Raw genomic sequence first — 19,434 nt, forward strand, 5'->3', positions numbered from 1 at the left:
GCTGTTGTGTGCGCGAAGCAGCCGCTTCTCCTGCTCCGGCAGCCGGACAGAGCGGTAGCTTGTACGAGGGCGAAGAACGTTGCCGCAGGGAGACGACATTGTGTGCACAGCCTTGCGACTGCTAGAGGACGGTGGCTAAAGCTCCCTGGCTTTTCAATGCACTGCTGGCATGCTTTATTGAAGGTGTTCCGAGACAACTTTCCTGGGTTTTGACTTCGTCCTGATGCAGCCCCTCCTGGGAAACTCGTGCTCGTCCCAGAAGGCTCGAGATGCAGAAAACTCGATGGCAGCTGCAGAAATGAAGGGCTGCGTTGAGTTGTCGAGAAGCAAGAACATAGCCAGCGCTTTGTATTTGGGAGTCAGCAGCTGCTGGACTTTTGCGATTGCTTTCACTGTGCACTGAATGCCAGGACGGCATGTGCACGTTAAAACAACGAGCTGGGCAAGAGTAATCGAAAGATCACGGCCGTCAGAAAGCAGCTTATATATTGCCCTGGAAAGAGTACTGTTTTTGGAGTGTGCAGTAAAATCGTGTCTCTGGGCAAGGGAGGCATAAGTGCGCTGCGCTCCTAAGGTATCTCCCTGCGCGACACAATGCCAAAGCTTTTCGCTATGATGCAGTCTAGTGCAGACGCACACTACGGCTCTCCGGAGCTGTCCGAAGCCAAGCGCCGGTGGCCGGCGTCTTTCGGCTGAAGCAGCGCTTCGGAGCGGACGGCTGCCGCTCCGCTGTTGTGTGCGCGAAGCAGCCGCTTCTCCTGCTCCGGCAGCCGGACAGAGCGGTAGCTTGTACGGGGGCGAAGAACGAAGCCGAAGAGCACCGGGCTTTTGCGCGCACCCTAAGGACTGCTACTGGACGGTGGTGGCCGCTCGCCTGCCTCTTCAATTCCCTTCTAGCATCCTTATGGAAGGTGTTCCCGGACAAATTCCCTGAGTTTTGAATTCCTCCTGATGCAGCCCCTCGTGGGAAACTCGTGCTCGTCCTCTGAGTCTCCGACATGCAGAGACCTCGATGGCAACTGCAGAAATGAAGGGCTGCGTTGAGTTGTCGAGAAGCAAGAACATAGCCAGCGCCTTGTGTTTGGGAGTCAGCAGCTGCTGGACTTTTGCGATTGCTTTCACTGTGCACTGAATGCCAGGACGGCATGTGCACGTTAAAACAACGAGCTGGGCAAGAGTAATCGAAAGATCACGGCCGTCAGAAAGCAGCTTATATATTGCCCTGGAAAGAGTACTGTTTTTGGAGTGTGCAGTAAAATCGTGTTTCTGGACAAGGGAGGCATAAGTGCGCTGCGCTCCTAAGGTATCTCCCTGCGCGACACAATGCCAAAGCTTTTCGCTATGATGCAGTCTAGTGCAGACGCACACTACGGCTCTCCGGAGCTGTCCGAAGCCAAGCGCCGGTGGCCGGCGTCTTTCGGCTGAAGCAGCGCTTCGGAGCGGACGGCTGCCGCTCCGCTGTTGTGTGCGCGAAGCAGCCGCTTCTCCTGCTCCGGCAGCCGGACAGAGCGGTAGCTTGTACGAGGGCGAAGAACGTTGCCGCAGGGAGACGACATTGTGTGCACAGCCTTGCGACTGCTAGAGGACGGTGGCTAAAGCTCCCTGGCTTTTCAATGCACTGCTGGCATGCTTTATTGAAGGTGTTCCGAGACAACTTTCCTGGGTTTTGACTTCGTCCTGATGCAGCCCCTGTTGGGAAATTGGTGCTCGTCCCAGAAGGCTCGAGATACAGAAAACTCGATGGCAGCTGCAGAAATGAAGGTCTGCGTTGAGTTGTCGAGAAGCAAGAACGTAGAGAAGCGCCTTGTGTTTGGGAGTCAGCAGCTGCTGGACTTTTGCGATTGCTTTCACTGTGCTCTTAATGCCAGGAAGGCACGTGCACGCTGCAACAACCAGCTGGGCAAGAGTGGGCAGAAGAGAACGGGCGTCAGACAGCAGCTTACATAGTAGCATGGAAAGAGCAGTGTTTTTGGAGTGTGCAGCAAATCCGTGTTTCTGGACAAGGGAGGCATAAGTGCGCTGCGCTCCTAAGGTATCTCCCTGCGAGACACACTGTCAAAGCTTTTCGCTATGATGCAGTCTAGTGCAGACGCACATTACGGCTCTCCGGAGCTGTCCGAAGCCGATCGCCGGTGGCCGGCGTCTTTCGGCTGAAGCAGCGCTTCGGAGCGTACGGCTGCCGCTCCGCTGTTGTGTGCGCGAAGCAGCCGCTTCTCCTGCTCCGGGAGCCGGACAGAGCGGTAGCTTGTACGGGGGCGAAGAACGAAGCCGAAGAGCACCGGGCTTTTGCGCGCACCCTAAGGACTGCTACTGGACGGTGGTGGCCGCTCGCCTGCCTCTTCAATTCCCTTCTAGCATCCTTATGGAAGGTGTTCCCGGACAAATTCCCTGAGTTTTGAATTCCTCCTGATGCAGCCCCTCGTGGGAAACTCGTGCTCGTCCTCTGAGTCTCCGACATGCAGAGACCTCGATGGCAACTGCAGAAATGAAGGGCTGCGTTGAGTTGTCGAGAAGCAAGAACCTAGCCAGCGCCTTGTGTTTGGGAGTCAGCAGCTGCTGGACTTTTGCGATTGCTTTCACTGTGCACTGAATGCCAGGACGGCATGTGCACGTTAAAACAACGAGCTGGGCAAGAGTAATCGAAAGATCACGGCCGTCAGAAAGCAGCTTATATATTGCCCTGGAAAGAGCAATGTTTTTGGAGTGTGCAGTAAAATCGTGTTTCTGGACAAGGGAGGCATAAGTGCGCTGCGCTCCTAAGGTATCTCCCTGCGCGACACACTGTCAAAGCTTTTCGCTATGATGCAGTCTAGTGCAGGCGCACATTACGGCTCTCCGGAGCTGTCCGAAGCCAAGCGCCGGTGGTCGGCGTCTTTCGGCTGAAGCAGCGCTTCGGAGCGTACGGCTGCCGCTCCGCTGTTGTGTGCGCGAAGCAGCCGCTTCTCCTGCTCCGGCAGCCGGACAGAGCGGTAGCTTGTACGAGGGCGAAGAACGTTGCCGCAGGGAGACGACATTGTGTGCACAGCCTTGCGACTGCTAGAGGACGGTGGCTAAAGCTCCCTGGCTTTTCAATGCACTGCTGGCATGCTTTATTGAAGGTGTTCCGAGACAACTTTCCTGGGTTTTGACTTCGTCCTGATGCAGCCCCTCCTGGGAAATTGGTGCTCGTCCCAGAAGGCTCGAGATGCAGAAAACTCGATGGCAGCTGCAGAAATGAAGGACTCTGTTGAAGTGTGGAGAAGCAAGAACGTAGACAGCGCCTTGTGTTTGGGAGTCAGCAGCTGCTGGACTTTTGCGATTGCTTTCACTGTGCTCTTAATGCCAGGAAGGCACGTGCACGCTGCAACAACCAGCTGGGCAAGAATGGGCAGAAGAGAACGGGCGTCAGACAGCAGCTTACATAGTAGCATGGAAAGAGCAGTGTTTTTGGAGTGTGCAGCAAATCCGTGTTTCTGGACAAGGGAGGCATAAGTGCGCTGCGCTCCTAAGGTATCTCCCTGCGAGACACACTGTCAAAGCTTTTCGCTATGATGCAGTCTAGTTGCAGACGCACACTACGGCTCTCCGGAGCTGTCCGAAGCCAAGCGCCGGTGGCCGGCGTCTTTCGGCTGAAGCAGCGCTTCGGAGCGTACGGCTGCCGCTCCGCTGTTGTGTGCGCGAAGCAGCCGCTTCTCCTGCTCCGGGAGCCGGACAGAGCGGTAGCTTGTACGAGGGCGAAGAACGTTGCCGCAGGGAGACGACATTGTGTGCACAGCCTTGCGACTGCTAGAGGACGGTGGCTAAAGCTCCCTGCCTTTTCAATGCACTGCTGGCATGCTTTATTGAAGGTGTTCCGAGACAACTTTCCTGGGTTTTGACTTCGTCCTGATGCAGCCCCTCCTGGGAAACTCGTGCTCGTCCCAGAAGGCTCGAGATGCAGAAAACTCGATGGCAGCTGCAGAAATGAAGGGCTGCGTTGAGTTGTCGAGAAGCAAGAACATAGCCAGCGCTTTGTATTTGGGAGTCAGCAGCTGCTGGACTTTTGCGATTGCTTTCACTGTGCACTGAATGCCAGGACGGCATGTGCACGTTAAAACAACGAGCTGGGCAAGAGTAATCGAAAGATCACGGCCGTCAGAAAGCAGCTTATATATTGCCCTGGAAAGAGTACTGTTTTTGGAGTGTGCAGTAAAATCGTGTCTCTGGGCAAGGGAGGCATAAGTGCGCTGCGCTCCTAAGGTATCTCCCTGCGCGACACAATGCCAAAGCTTTTCGCTATGATGCAGTCTAGTGCAGACGCACACTACGGCTCTCCGGAGCTGTCCGAAGCCAAGCGCCGGTGGCCGGCGTCTTTCGGCTGAAGCAGCGCTTCGGAGCGGACGGCTGCCGCTCCGCTGTTGTGTGCGCGAAGCAGCCGCTTCTCCTGCTCCGGGAGCCGGACAGAGCGGTAGCTTGTACGGGGGCGAAGAACGAAGCCGAAGAGCACCGGGCTTTTGCGCGCACCCTAAGGACTGCTACTGGACGGTGGTGGCCGCTCGCCTGCCTCTTCAATTCCCTTCTAGCATCCTTATGGAAGGTGTTCCCGGACAAATTCCCTGAGTTTTGAATTCCTCCTGATGCAGCCCCTCGTGGGAAACTCGTGCTCGTCCTCTGAGTCTCCGACATGCAGAGACCTCGATGGCAACTGCAGAAATGAAGGGCTGCGTTGAGTTGTCGAGAAGCAAGAACCTAGCCAGCGCCTTGTGTTTGGGAGTCAGCAGCTGCTGGACTTTTGCGATTGCTTTCACTGTGCACTGAATGCCAGGACGGCATGTGCACGTTAAAACAACGAGCTGGGCAAGAGTAATCGAAAGATCACGGCCGTCAGAAAGCAGCTTATATATTGCCCTGGAAAGAGTACTGTTTTTGGAGTGTGCAGTAAAATCGTGTCTCTGGACAAGGGAGGCAATAAGTGCGCTGCGCTCCTAAGGTATCTCCCTGCGCGACACACTGTCAAAGCTTTTCGCTATGATGCAGTCTAGTGCAGACGCACATTACGGCTCTCCGGAGCTGTCCGAAGCCAAGCGCCGGTGGCCGGCGTCTTTCGGCTGAAGCAGCGCTTCGGAGCGTAGGGCTGCCGCTCCGCTGTTGTGTGCGCGAAGCAGCCGCTTCTCCTGCTCCGGGAGCCGGACAGAGCGGTAGCTTGTACGAGGGCGAAGAACGTTGCCGCAGGGAGACGACATTGTGTGCACAGCCTTGCGACTGCTAGAGGACGGTGGCTAAAGCTCCCTGGCTTTTCAATGCACTGCTGGCATGCTTTATTGAAGGTGTTCCGAGACAACTTTCCTGGGTTTTGACTTCGTCCTGATGCAGCCCCTCCTGGGAAACTCGTGCTCGTCCCAGAAGGCTCGAGATGCAGAAAACTCGATGGCAGCTGCAGAAATGAAGGGCTGCGTTGAGTTGTCGAGAAGCAAGAACATAGCCAGCGCTTTGTATTTGGGAGTCAGCAGCTGCTGGACTTTTGCGATTGCTTTCACTGTGCACTGAATGCCAGGACGGCATGTGCACGTTAAAACAACGAGCTGGGCAAGAGTAATCGAAAGATCACGGCCGTCAGAAAGCAGCTTATATATTGCCCTGGAAAGAGTACTGTTTTTGGAGTGTGCAGTAAAATCGTGTCTCTGGGCAAGGGAGGCATAAGTGCGCTGCGCTCCTAAGGTATCTCCCTGCGCGACACAATGCCAAAGCTTTTCGCTATGATGCAGTCTAGTGCAGACGCACACTACGGCTCTCCGGAGCTGTCCGAAGCCAAGCGCCGGTGGCCGGCGTCTTTCGGCTGAAGCAGCGCTTCGGAGCGGACGGCTGCCGCTCCGCTGTTGTGTGCGCGAAGCAGCCGCTTCTCCTGCTCCGGGAGCCGGACAGAGCGGTAGCTTGTACGGGGGCGAAGAACGAAGCCGAAGAGCACCGGGCTTTTGCGCGCACCCTAAGGACTGCTACTGGACGGTGGTGGCCGCTCGCCTGCCTCTTCAATTCCCTTCTAGCATCCTTATGGAAGGTGTTCCCGGACAAATTCCCTGAGTTTTGAATTCCTCCTGATGCAGCCCCTCGTGGGAAACTCGTGCTCGTCCTCTGAGTCTCCGACATGCAGAGACCTCGATGGCAACTGCAGAAATGAAGGGCTGCGTTGAGTTGTCGAGAAGCAAGAACCTAGCCAGCGCCTTGTGTTTGGGAGTCAGCAGCTGCTGGACTTTTGCGATTGCTTTCACTGTGCACTGAATGCCAGGACGGCATGTGCACGTTAAAACAACGAGCTGGGCAAGAGTAATCGAAAGATCACGGCCGTCAGAAAGCAGCTTATATATTGCCCTGGAAAGAGTACAGTTTTTGGAGTGTGCAGTAAAATCGTGTCTCTGGACAAGGGAGGCATAAGTGCGCTGCGCTCCTAAGGTATCTCCCTGCGCGACACACTGTCAAAGCTTTTCGCTATGATGCAGTCTAGTGCAGACGCACACTACGGCTCTCCGGAGCTGTCCGAAGCCAAGCGCCGGTGGCCGGCGTCTTTCGGCTGAAGCAGCGCTTCGGAGCGTAGGGCTGCCGCTCCGCTGTTGTGTGCGCGAAGCAGCCGCTTCTCCTGCTCCGGGAGCCGGACAGAGCGGTAGCTTGTACGAGGGCGAAGAACGTTGCCGCAGGGAGACGACATTGTGTGCACAGCCTTGCGACTGCTAGAGGACGGTGGCTAAAGCTCCCTGGCTTTTCAATGCACTGCTGGCATGCTTTATTGAAGGTGTTCCGAGACAACTTTCCTGGGTTTTGCCTTCGTCCTGATGCAGCCCCTCCTGGGAAACTCGTGCTCGTCCCAGAAGGCTCGAGATGCAGAAAACTCGATGGCAGCTGCAGAAATGAAGGACTCTGTTGAAGTGTGGAGAAGCAAGAACGTAGACAGCGCCTTGTGTTTGGGAGTCAGCAGCTGCTGGACTTTTGCGATTGCTTTCACTGTGCTCTTAATGCCAGGAAGGCACGTGCACGCTGCAACAACCAGCTGGGCAAGAATGGGCAGAAGAGAACGGGCGTCAGACAGCAGCTTACATAGTAGCATGGAAAGAGCAGTGTTTTTGGAGTGTGCAGCAAATCCGTGTTTCTGGACAAGGGAGGCATAAGTGCGCTGCGCTCCTAAGGTATCTCCCTGCGAGACACACTGTCAAAGCTTTTCGCTATGATGCAGTCTAGTTGCAGACGCACATTACGGCTCTCCGGAGCTGTCCGAAGCCAATCGCCGGTGGTCGGCGTCTTTCGGCTGAAGCAGCGCTTCGGAGCGGACGGCTGCCGCTCCGCTGTTGTGTGCGCGAAGCAACCGCTTCTCCTGCTCCGGGAGCCGGACAGAGCGGTAGCTTGTACGAGGGCGAAGAACGTTGCCGCAGGGAGACGACATTGTGTGCACAGCCTTGCGACTGCTAGAGGACGGTGGCTAAAGCTCCCTGGCTTTTCAATGCACTGCTGGCATGCTTTATTGAAGGTGTTCCGAGACAACTTTCCTGGGTTTTGACTTCGTCCTGATGCAGCCCCTCCTGGGAAACTCGTGCTCGTCCCAGAAGGCTCGAGATGCAGAAAACTCGATGGCAGCTGCAGAAATGAAGGGCTGCGTTGAGTTGTCGAGAAGCAAGAACATAGCCAGCGCTTTGTGTTTGGGAGTCAGCAGCTGCTGGACTTTTGCGATTGCTTTCACTGTGCACTGAATGCCAGGACGGCATGTGCACGTTAAAACAACGAGCTGGGCAAGAGTAATCGAAAGATCACGGCCGTCAGAAAGCAGCTTATATATTGCTTTGGAATAGTACTGTTTTTGGAGTGTGCAGTAAAATCGTGTCTCTGGGCAAGGGAGGCATAAGTGCGCTGCGCTCCTAAGGTATCTCCCTGCGCGACACAATGCCAAAGCTTTTCGCTATGATGCAGTCTAGTGCAGACGCACACTACGGCTCTCCGGAGCTGTCCGAAGCCAAGCGCCGGTGGCCGGCGTCTTTCGGCTGAAGCAGCGCTTCGGAGCGGACGGCTGCCGCTCCGCTGTTGTGTGCGCGAAGCAGCCGCTTCTCCTGCTCCGGCAGCCGGACAGAGCGGTAGCTTGTACGAGGGCGAAGAACGTTGCCGCAGGGAGACGACATTGTGTGCACAGCCTTGCGACTGCTAGAGGACGGTGGCTAAAGCTCCCTGGCTTTTCAATGCACTGCTGGCATGCTTTATTGAAGGTGTTCCGAGACAACTTTCCTGGGTTTTGACTTCGTCCTGATGCAGCCCCTCTTGGGAAATTGGTGCTCGTCCCAGAAGGCTCGAGATACAGAAAACTCGATGGCAGCTGCAGAAATGAAGGTCTGCGTTGAGTTGTCGAGAAGCAAGAACGTAGACAAGCGCCTTGTGTTTGGGAGTCAGCAGCTGCTGGACTTTTGCGATTGCTTTCACTGTGCTCTTAATGCCAGGAAGGCACGTGCACGCTGCAACAACCAGCTGGGCAAGAGTGGGCAGAAGAGAACGGGCGTCAGACAGCAGCTTACATAGTAGCATGGAAAGAGCAGTGTTTTTGGAGTGTGCAGCAAATCCGTGTTTCTGGACAAGGGAGGCATAAGTGCGCTGCGCTCCTAAGGTATCTCCCTGCGAGACACACTGTCAAAGCTTTTCGCTATGATGCAGTCTAGTGCAGACGCACATTACGGCTCTCCGGAGCTGTCCGAAGCCGATCGCCGGTGGCCGGCGTCTTTCGGCTGAAGCAGCGTTTCGGAGCGTACGGCTGCCGCTCCGCTGTTGTGTGCGCGAAGCAGCCGCTTCTCCTGCTCCGGGAGCCGGACAGAGCGGTAGCTTGTACGGGGGCGAAGAACGAAGCCGAAGAGCACCGGGCTTTTGCGCGCACCCTAAGGACTGCTACTGGACGGTGGTGGCCGCTCGCCTGCCTCTTCAATTCCCTTCTAGCATCCTTATGGAAGGTGTTCCCGGACAAATTCCCTGAGTTTTGAATTCCTCCTGATGCAGCCCCTCGTGGGAAACTCGTGCTCGTCCTCTGAGTCTCCGACATGCAGAGACCTCGATGGCAACTGCAGAAATGAAGGGCTGCGTTGAGTTGTCGAGAAGCAAGAACCTAGCCAGCGCCTTGTGTTTGGGAGTCAGCAGCTGCTGGACTTTTGCGATTGCTTTCACTGTGCACTGAATGCCAGGACGGCATGTGCACGTTAAAACAACGAGCTGGGCAAGAGTAATCGAAAGATCACGGCCGTCAGAAAGCAGCTTATATATTGCCCTGGAAAGAGTACTGTTTTTGGAGTGTGCAGTAAAATCGTGTCTCTGGGCAAGGGAGGCATAAGTGCGCTGCGCTCCTATGGTATCTCCCTGCGCGACACACTGTCAAAGCTTTTCGCTATGATGCAGTCTAGTGCAGACGCACACTACGGCTCTCCGGAGCTGTCCGAAGCCAAGCGCCGGTGGCCGGCGTCTTTCGGCTGAAGCAGCGCTTCGGAGCGGACGGCTGCCGCTCCGCTGTTGTGTGCGCGAAGCAGCCGCTTCTCCTGCTCCGGCAGCCGGACAGAGCGGTAGCTTGTACGAGGGCGAAGAACGTTGCCGCAGGGAGACGACATTGTGTGCACAGCCTTGCGACTGCTAGAGGACGGTGGCTAAAGCTCCCTGGCTTTTCAATGCACTGCTGGCATGCTTTATTGAAGGTGTTCCGAGACAACTTTCCTGGGTTTTGACTTCGTCCTGATGCAGCCCCTGTTGGGAAATTGGTGCTCGTCCCAGAAGGCTCGAGATACAGAAAACTCGATGGCAGCTGCAGAAATGAAGGGCTGCGTTGAGTTGTCGAGAAGCAAGAACGTAGACAAGCGCCTTGTGTTTGGGAGTCAGCAGCTGCTGGACTTTTGCGATTGCTTTCACTGTGCTCTTAATGCCAGGAAGGCACGTGCACGCTGAAACAACGAGCTGGGCAAGAGTAATCGAAAGATCACGGCCGTCAGAAAACAGCTTATATATTGCCCTGGAAAGAGCAATGTTTTTGGAGTTTGCAATAAAATCGTGTTTCTGGGCAAGGGAGGCATAAGTGCGCTGCGCTCCTAAGCGATCTCCCTGCGAGACACACTGCCAAAGCTTTTCGCTATGATGCAGTCTAGTGCAGACGCACATTACGGCTCTCCGGAGCTGTCCGAAGCCAAGCGCCGGTGGTCGGCGTCTTTCGGCTGAAGCAGCGCTTCGGAGCGGACGGCTGCCGCTCCGCTGTTGTGTGCGCGAAGCAACCGCTTCTCCTGCTCCTGCAGCCGGACAGAGCGGTAGCTTGCACGAGGGCGAAGAACGTTGCCGCAGGGAGACGACATTGTGTGCACAGCCTTGCGACTGCTAGAGGACGGTGGCTAAAGCTCCCTGGCTTTTCAATGCACTGCTGGCATGCTTTATTGAAGGTGTTCCGAGACAACTTTCCTGGGTTTTGACTTCGTCCTGATGCAGCCCCTCTTGGGAAATTGGTGCTCGTCCCAGAAGGCTCGAGATGCAGAAAACTCGATGGCAGCTGCAGAAATGAAGGGCTGCGTTGAGTTGTCGAGAAGCAAGAACGTAGAGAAGCGCCTTGTGTTTGGGAGTCAGCAGCTGCTGGACTTTTGCGATTGCTTTCACTGTGCTCTTAATGCCAGGAAGGCACGTGCACGCTGCAACAACCAGCTGGGCAAGAGTGGGCAGAAGAGAACGGGCGTCAGACAGCAGCTTACATAGTAGCATGGAAAGAGCAGTGTTTTTGGAGTGTGCAGCAAATCCGTGTTTCTGGACAAGGGAGGCATAAGTGCGCTGCGCTCCTAAGGTATCTCCCTGCGAGACACACTGTCAAAGCTTTTCGCTATGATGCAGTCTAGTTGCAGACGCACACTACGGCTCTCCGGAGCTGTCCGAAGCCAAGCGCCGGTGGCCGGCGTCTTTCGGCTGAAGCAGCGCTTCGGAGCGGACGGCTGCCGCTCCGCTGTTGTGTGCGCGAAGCAGCCGCTTCTCCTGCTCCGGGAGCCGGACAGAGCGGTAGCTTGTACGGGGGCGAAGAACGAAGCCGAAGAGCACCGGGCTTTTGCGCGCACCCTAAGGACTGCTACTGGACGGTGGTGGCCGCTCGCCTGCCTCTTCAATTCCCTTCTAGCATCCTTATGGAAGGTGTTCCCGGACAAATTCCCTGAGTTTTGAATTCCTCCTGATGCAGCCCCTCGTGGGAAACTCGTGCTCGTCCTCTGAGTCTCCGACATGCAGAGACCTCGATGGCAACTGCAGAAATGAAGGGCTGCGTTGAGTTGTCGAGAAGCAAGAACCTAGCCAGCGCCTTGTGTTTGGGAGTCAGCAGCTGCTGGACTTTTGCGATTGCTTTCACTGTGCACTGAATGCCAGGACGGCATGTGCACGTTAAAACAAAGAGCTGGGCAAGAGCAGGGAGAGAGCACGGCCATCAGAGAGCATCTGGCATCTTGCCCTGGAAAGGGCAGTGTTTTTAGTGTGTGCTGTAAAATCGTGTTTCTGGGCAAGGGAGGCATAAGTGCGCTGTGCTCCTAAGCGATCTCCCTGCGAGACACACTGCCAAAGCTTTTCGCTATGATGCAGTCTAGTGCAGACGCACATTACGGCTCTCCGGAGCTGTCCGAAGCCAAGCGCCGGTGGCCGGCGTCTTTCGGCTGAAGCAGCGCTTCGGAGCGTAGGGCTGCCGCTCCGCTGTTGTGTGCGCGAAGCAGCCGCTTCTCCTGCTCCGGGAGCCGGACAGAGCGGTAGCTTGCACGAGGGCGAAGAACGTTGCCGCAGGGAGACGACATTGTGTGCACAGCCTTGCGACTGCTAGAGGACGGTGGCTAAAGCTCCCTGGCTTTTCAATGCACTGCTGGCATGCTTTATTGAAGGTGTTCCGAGACAACTTTCCTGGGTTTTGACTTCGTCCTGATGCAGCCCCTCTTGGGAAATTGGTGCTCGTCCCAGAAGGCTCGAGATACAGAAAACTCGATGGCAGCTGCAGAAATGAAGGGCTGCGTTGAGTTGTCGAGAAGCAAGAACGTAGACAAGCGCCTTGTGTTTGGGAGTCAGCAGCTGCTGGACTTTTGCGATTGCTTTCACTGTGCTCTTAATGCCAGGAAGGCACGTGCACGCTGAAACAACGAGCTGGGCAAGAGAAATCGAAAGATCACGGCCGTCAGAAAACAGCTTATATATTACCCTGGAAAGAGCAATGTTTTTGGAGTTTGCAATAAAATCGTGTTTCTGGGCAAGGGAGGCATAAGTGCGCTGCGCTCCTAAGCGATCTCCCTGCGAGACACACTGCCAAAGCTTTTCGCTATGATGCAGTCTAGTGCAGACGCACATTACGGCTCTCCGGAGCTGTCCGAAGCCAAGCGCCGGTGGTCGGCGTCTTTCGGCTGAAGCAGCGCTTCGGAGCGGACGGCTGCCGCTCCGCTGTTGTGTGCGCGAAGCAACCGCTTCTCCTGCTCCTGCAGCCGGACAGAGCGGTAGCTTGCACGAGGGCGAAGAACGTTGCCGCAGGGAGACGACATTGTGTGCACAGCCTTGCGACTGCTAGAGGACGGTGGCTAAAGCTCCCTGCCTTTTCAATGCACTGCTGGCATGCTTTATTGAAGGTGTTCCGAGACAACTTTCCTGGGTTTTGACTTCGTCCTGATGCAGCCCCTCTTGGGAAATTGGTGCTCGTCCCAGAAGGCTCGAGATACAGAAAACTCGATGGCAGCTGCAGAAATGAAGGGCTGCGTTGAGTTGTCGAGAAGCAAGAACGTAGACAAGCGCCTTGTGTTTGGGAGTCAGCAGCTGCTGGACTTTTGCGATTGCTTTCACTGTGCTCTTAATGCCAGGAAGGCACGTGCACGCTGCAACAACCAGCTGGGCAAGAGTGGGCAGAAGAGAACGGGCGTCAGACAGCAGCTTACATAGTAGCATGGAAAGAGCAGTGTTTTTGGAGTGTGCAGCAAATCCGTGTTTCTGGACAAGGGAGGCATAAGTGCGCTGCGCTCCTAAGGTATCTCCCTGCGAGACACACTGTCAAAGCTTTTCGCTATGATGCAGTCTAGTTGCAGACGCACACTACGGCTCTCCGGAGCTGTCCGAAGCCAAGCGCCGGTGGCCGGCGTCTTTCGGCTGAAGCAGCGCTTCGGAGCGTAGGGCTGCCGCTCCGCTGTTGTGTGCGCGAAGCAGCCGCTTCTCCTGCTCCGGGAGCCGGACAGAGCGGTAGCTTGTACGGGGGCGAAGAACGAAGCCGAAGAGCACCGGGCTTTTCGCACACCCTAAGGACTGCTACTGGACGGTGGTGGCCGCTCGCCTGCCTCTTCAATTCCCTTCTAGCATCCTTATGGAAGGTGTTCCCGGACAAATTCCCTGAGTTTTGAATTCCTCCTGATGCAGCCCCTCGTGGGAAACTCGTGCTCGTCCTCTGAGTCTCCGACATGCAGAGACCTCGATGGCAACTGCAGAAATGAAGGGCTGCGTTGAGTTGTCGAGAAGCAAGAACCTAGCCAGCGCCTTGTGTTTGGGAGTCAGCAGCTGCTGGACTTTTGCGATTGCTTTCACTGTGCACTGAATGCCAGGACGGCATGTGCACGTTAAAACAAAGAGCTGGGCAAGAGCAGGGAGAGAGCACGGCCATCAGAGAGCATCTGGCATCTTGCCCTGGAAAGGGCAGTGTTTTTAGTGTGTGCTGTAAAATCGTGTTTCTGGGCAAGGGAGGCATAAGTGCGCTGTGCTCCTAAGCGATCTCCCTGCGAGACACACTGCCAAAGCTTTTCGCTATGATGCAGTCTAGTGCAGACGCACATTACGGCTCTCCGGAGCTGTCCGAAGCCAAGCGCCGGTGGCCGGCGTCTTTCGGCTGAAGCAGCGCTTCGGAGCGTAGGGCTGCCGCTCCGCTGTTGTGTGCGCGAAGCAGCCGCTTCTCCTGCTCCGGCAGCCGGACAGAGCGGTAGCTTGCACGAGGGCGAAGAACGTTGCCGCAGGGAGACGACATTGTGTGCACAGCCTTGCGACTGCTAGAGGACGGTGGCTAAAGCTCCCTGCCTTTTCAATGCACTGCTGGCATGCTTTATTGAAGGTGTTCCGAGACAACTTTCCTGGGTTTTGCCTTCGTCCTGATGCAGCCCCTCCTGGGAAACTCGTGCTCGTCCCAGAAGGCTCGAGATGCAGAAAACTCGATGGCAGCTGCAGAAATGAAGGACTCTGTTGAAGTGTGGAGAAGCAAGAACGTAGACAAGCGCCTTGTGTTTGGGAGTCAGCAGCTGCTGGACTTTTGCGATTGCTTTCACTGTGCACTGAATGCCAGGACGGCACGTGCACGCTGAAACAACGAGCTGGGCAAGAGTAATCGAAAGATCACGGCCGTCAGAAAGCAGCTTATATATTGCCCTGGAAAGAGCAATGTTTTTGGAGTTTGCAATAAATCGTGTTTCTGGGCAAGGGAGGCATAAGTGCGCTGCGCTCCTAAGCTATCTCCCTGCGCGACACACTGCCAAAGCTTTTCGCTATGATGCAGTCTAGTGCAGACGCACACTACGGCTCTCCGGAGCTGTCCGAAGCCAAGCGCCGGTGGCCGGCGTCTTTCGGCTGAAGCAGCGCTTCGGAGCGTACGGCTGCCGCTCCGCTGTTGTGTGCGCGAAGCAGCCGCTTCTCCTGCTCCGGGAGCCGGACAGAGCGGTAGCTTGCACGAGGGCGAAGAACGTTGCCGCAGGGAGACGACATTGTGTGCACAGCCTTCGCAATTCTGGAGGACGGTGGCTAAAGCTCCCTGCCTCTTCAATGCACTGCTGGCATGCTTTATTGAAGGTGTTCGGAGACAACTTTCCTGGGTTTGACTTCGTCCTGATGAAGGAGGTGGAATCAGATGGTGTTTGGGATACTTCCTTCGATGTTTGGATTTCTTAAGGTCAGCCACCAGCTGAGGGCCAGTGACCTCTAGACACACACTCTGGCCCTTTTCCCTGAGATTTAAAATTCACCAGTCCCGGTTGCTGATGTCAGTTTGTAGGGCTCCCTTGGGTCTATATGGGAAGCAGAAATTTGAGGAGGGGACAACTTAGGTCTGGGGTCCATTTTTCCATATAAGGATTCTTTGCAGTCAGGCCCCAGCCCAGTGGCAGGGGCCCCTGGGCACATCCTTTGGCCATTTTCCCTGGGAAAGAAAATTCACCTGTCCAGGCTGCTGATGTCAGTTTGTAGGGCTCCCTTGGGTCTATCAGGGCAGCACAACTTTGAGGTGGGGACAATTTTGGTCTGTGATCCACCCTTCGATATAAGGATTTTCTGCATTCAGGCCCCAGCCCTGGGCTTGGGGCCCCTGGGCACATGCTTTGGCCATTTTCTCTGGGAAAGAAAACTCACCAGCCCAGGTTCCTGATGTCACATTGTCGGGAACACTTGGGTCTATCTGGGAAGCAGAAATTTTAGGAGGGGACAACTTTGGTCTGCGATCCATCCTTCGATATAGGGATTCTTTGCAGTCAGGCCCCAGCCCAGTGCCAGGGGCCCCTGGGCACATCCTTTGGCCATTTTCCCTGGGAAAGAAAACTCACCAGTCCAGGTTGCTGATGTCAGTTTGTAGGGCTCCCTTGTGTCTCTCAGGGCAGCACAACTTTGAGGAGGGGACAACTTCGGTCTGGGGTCCATTCTTCGATATAAGGATTCTTTGCAGTCAGGTCCCAGCCCTGTGCTTGGGGCCCCTGGGCAAATGCTTTGGCCATTTTCCCTGGGAAAGAAAACTCACCAGTCCAGGTTCCTGAAGTCACATTGTAGGGCTCCCTTGTGTCTCTCAGGGCAGCACAACTATGAGGAGGGGACAACTTCAGTCTGGGGTCCATCCCTCGATATAAGGATTTTTTGCATTCAGGTCCCATCCCGGGGTAAGGGGCCCCTGGGCACATCCTTTGGCCATTTTCCCTGGGAAAGAAAACTCACCAGTCCAGGTTGCTGATGTCAGTTTGTAGGGCTCCCTTGGGTCTATATGGGAAGTGGAAATTTGAGGAAGGGACAACTTCGGTCTGGGGTCCATCCTTCGATATAAGGATACTATGCAGTCAGGTCCCAGCCAGGGTCCAGGCGCACTTAGGCACATCCTTTGGCCATTTTCCCTGGGAAAGAAAACTCACCAGTCCAGGTTCCTGATGTCACTTTGTAGGGCTCCCTTGGGTCTATCAGGGCAGCAGAAGTTTGAGGTGGGGACAACTTCGGTCTGTGATCCATTCTTCGATATAAGGATATTATGCAGTCAGGTACCAGCAGGGGCCAGGGACCCCTGGGCACATGCTTTGGCCATTTTCCCTGGGAAAGAAAACTCACCAGTCCAGGTTGCTGATGTCACTTTGTAGGGCTCCCTTGGGTCTATCTGGGCAGCAGAAATTTGAGGTGCGGACAATTTTGGTCTGTGATCCATACTTCGATATAAGGATTATTTGCAGTCAGGTCCCAGCCCTTTTCTTAGGGCTCCTGGGCACATCCTTTGGCCATTTTCCCTGGGAAAGAAAACTCACCAGTCCAGGTTGCTGATGTCAGTTTATAGGGCTCCCTTGGGTCTATCTGGGAAGCAGAAATTTGAGGAGGGGACAACTTTTGTCTGCGTACCATCCTTCGATATAGGGATTCTCTGCAGTCAGGCCCCAGCGCAGTGCCACGGGCCACTGGGCACATCCTTTGGCCATTTTCCCTGGGAAAGAAAATTCACCAGTCCAGGTTGCTGATGTCAGTTTGTAGGGCTCCCTTGGGTCTATATGGGAAGCAGAAATTTGAGGAGGGGACAACTTAGGTCTGGGGTCCATTTTTCCATATAAGGATTCTTTGCAGTCAGGCCCCATCCCAGTTGCAGGGGCCCCTGGGCAAATGCTTTGGCCATTTTCCCTGGGAAAGAAAACTCACCAGTCCAGGTTGCTGATGTCAGTTTGTAGGGCTCCCTTGGGTCTATCAGGGCAGCACAACTTTGAGGTGGGGACAATTTTGGTCTGTGATCCACCCTTCGATATAAGGATTTTCTGCATTCAGGCCCCAGCCTTGTGCTTGGGGCCCCTGGGCACATGCTTTGGCCATTTTCCCTGGGAAAGAAAACTCACCAGTCCAGGTTCCTGATGTCACATTGTAGGGAACACTTGGGTCTATCTGGGAAGCAGAAATTTGAGGAGGGGACAACTTCGGTCTGCGATCCATCCTTCGATATATGGATTCTTCGCAGGCAGGCCTCAGCCGAGTGGAGGGGCCCCTGGGCACATCCTTTGGCCATTTTCCCTGGGAAAGAAAACTCACCAGTCCAGGTTGCTGATGTCAGTTTGTAGGGCTCCCTTGTGTCTCTCAGGGCAGCACAACTATGAGGAGGGGACAACTTCAGTCTGGGGTCCATCCTTCGATATAAGGATTTTTTGCATTCAGGTCCCTTCCCGGGGCCATGGGCCCCTGGGCACATCCTTTGGCCATTTTCCCTGGGAAAGAAAACTCACCAGTCCAGGTTGCTGATATCAGTTTGTAGGGCTCCCTTGGGTCTATATGGGAAGCAGAAATTTGAGGAGGGGACAACTTCGGTCTGCGATCCATCCTTCGATAAAAGGATTCTTTGTATTCAGGCCCCAGCCCAGTGCCAGGGGCCCCTGGGCACATCCTTTGGCCATTTTCCCTGGGAAAGAAAACTCACCAGTCCAGGTTGCTGATGTCAGGTTGTATGGCTCCCTTGGGTCTATCAGGGCAGCACAAGTTTGAGGTGGGGAACATTTTGGTTTGTGATCCATCCTTCGATATAGGGATTCTTTACAATCAGTCCCGAGCTCAGGGCCAGGGGCCCCTGGGCACATCCTTTGGCCATTTTCCCTGGGAAAGAAAACTCACCAGTCCAGGTTGCTGATGTCAGTTTGTAGGGCTCCCTTGGGTCTATCAGGGCAGCACAACTTTGAGGTGGGGACAATTTTGGTCTGTGATCCACCCTTCGATAGAGGGATTCTTTACAGTCAGGCCCGAGCCCAGGGCCAGGGGCCCCTGGGCACATCCTTTGGCCATTTTCCCTGGGAAAGAAAACTCACCAGTCCAGGTTGCTGATGTCAGTTTGTAGGGCTCCCTTGGGTCTATATGGGAAGTAGAAATTTGAGGAGGGGACAACTTCGGTCTGGGGTCCATCCTTCGATATAAGGATTCTTTGCATTCAGGCCCGTGCCCAGTGCCTGGGACCCCTGGGCACATCCTTTGGCCATTTTCCCTGGGAAAGAAAATTCATTTGTTCAGGCTGCTGATGTCAGTTTGTAGGGCTCCCTTCGGTCTATCTGGGCAGCAGGAATTTGAGGAGCGGACAATTTCGGTCTGCGATCCATCCTTCGATATAACGATTCTTTGCAGTCAGGTCCCAGCCCTGGTCTTGGGGCCCCTGGGCACATCCTTTGGCCATTTTCCCTGGGAAAGAAAACTCACCAGTCCAGGTTGCTGATGTCAGTTTGTAGGGCTCCCTTGGGTCTATCAGGGCAGCACAAGTTTGAGGTGGGGACAATTTTGGTCTGTGATCCACCCTTCGATAGAGGGATTCTTTACACTCAGGCCCGAGCCCAGTGCCAGGGGCCCCTGGGCACATCCTTTGGCCATTTTCCCTGGGAAAGAAAATTCACCAGTCCAGGTTGCTAATGTCAGTTTGTAGGGCACCCCTGGGTCTATCAGGGCAGCACAACTTTGAGGAGGGGACAACTTCAGTCTGGGGTCCATCCTTCGATATAAGGATTCTTTGCAGTCAGGTCTGAGCCCAGTGCCAGGGCCCCTGGGCACATCCTTTGGCCATTTTCCCTGGGAAAGAAAATTCACCAGTCCAGGTTGCTGATGTCAGTTTGTAGGGCTCCCTTGGGTCACTCAGGGCAGCACAAGTTTGAGGAGGGGACAACTTCGGTTGGGGGTCCAAACTTCGATATAAAGATTCTCTGCAGTCAGGGCCCAGCCCAAGGCCAGGGGCCCCTGGGCACATCCTTTGGCCATTTTCCCTGGGAAAGAAAACTCACCAGTCCAGGTTGCTGATGTCAGTTTGTAGGGCTCCCTTGGGTCTATCAGGGCACCACAAGTTTCAGGTGGGGACAATTTCTGTCTGTGATCCACCCTTCGATATAAGGATTCTTTACAGTCAGGCCCGAGCCCAGGGCAGGGGACTCTGGGCACATCCTTTGGCCATTTTCCCTGGGAAAGAAAATTCACCAGTCCAGGTTGCTAATGTCAGTTTGTAGGGTTCCCTTGGGTCTCTCAGGGCAGCACAACTTTGAGGAGGGGACAACTTCAGTCTGGGGTCCATCCTTCGATATAAGGATTCTTTGCAGTCAGTTCCGAACCCAGGGCCAGGGACCCCTGGGCACATCCTTTGTCCATTTTCCCTGGGAAAGAAAATTCACCAGTCCAGGTTGCTGATGTCAGTTTGTAGGGCTCCCTTGGGTCTATCAGGGCAGCACAACTTTGAGGAGGGGACAACTTCGGTTGGGGGTCCAAACTTCGATATAAGGATTCTTT

Source organism: Lonchura striata, chromosome 2 (genome assembly GCF_046129695.1).
Source record: "Lonchura striata isolate bLonStr1 chromosome 2, bLonStr1.mat, whole genome shotgun sequence".
In the NCBI taxonomy this organism is placed as follows: Eukaryota; Metazoa; Chordata; class Aves; order Passeriformes; family Estrildidae; genus Lonchura; species Lonchura striata.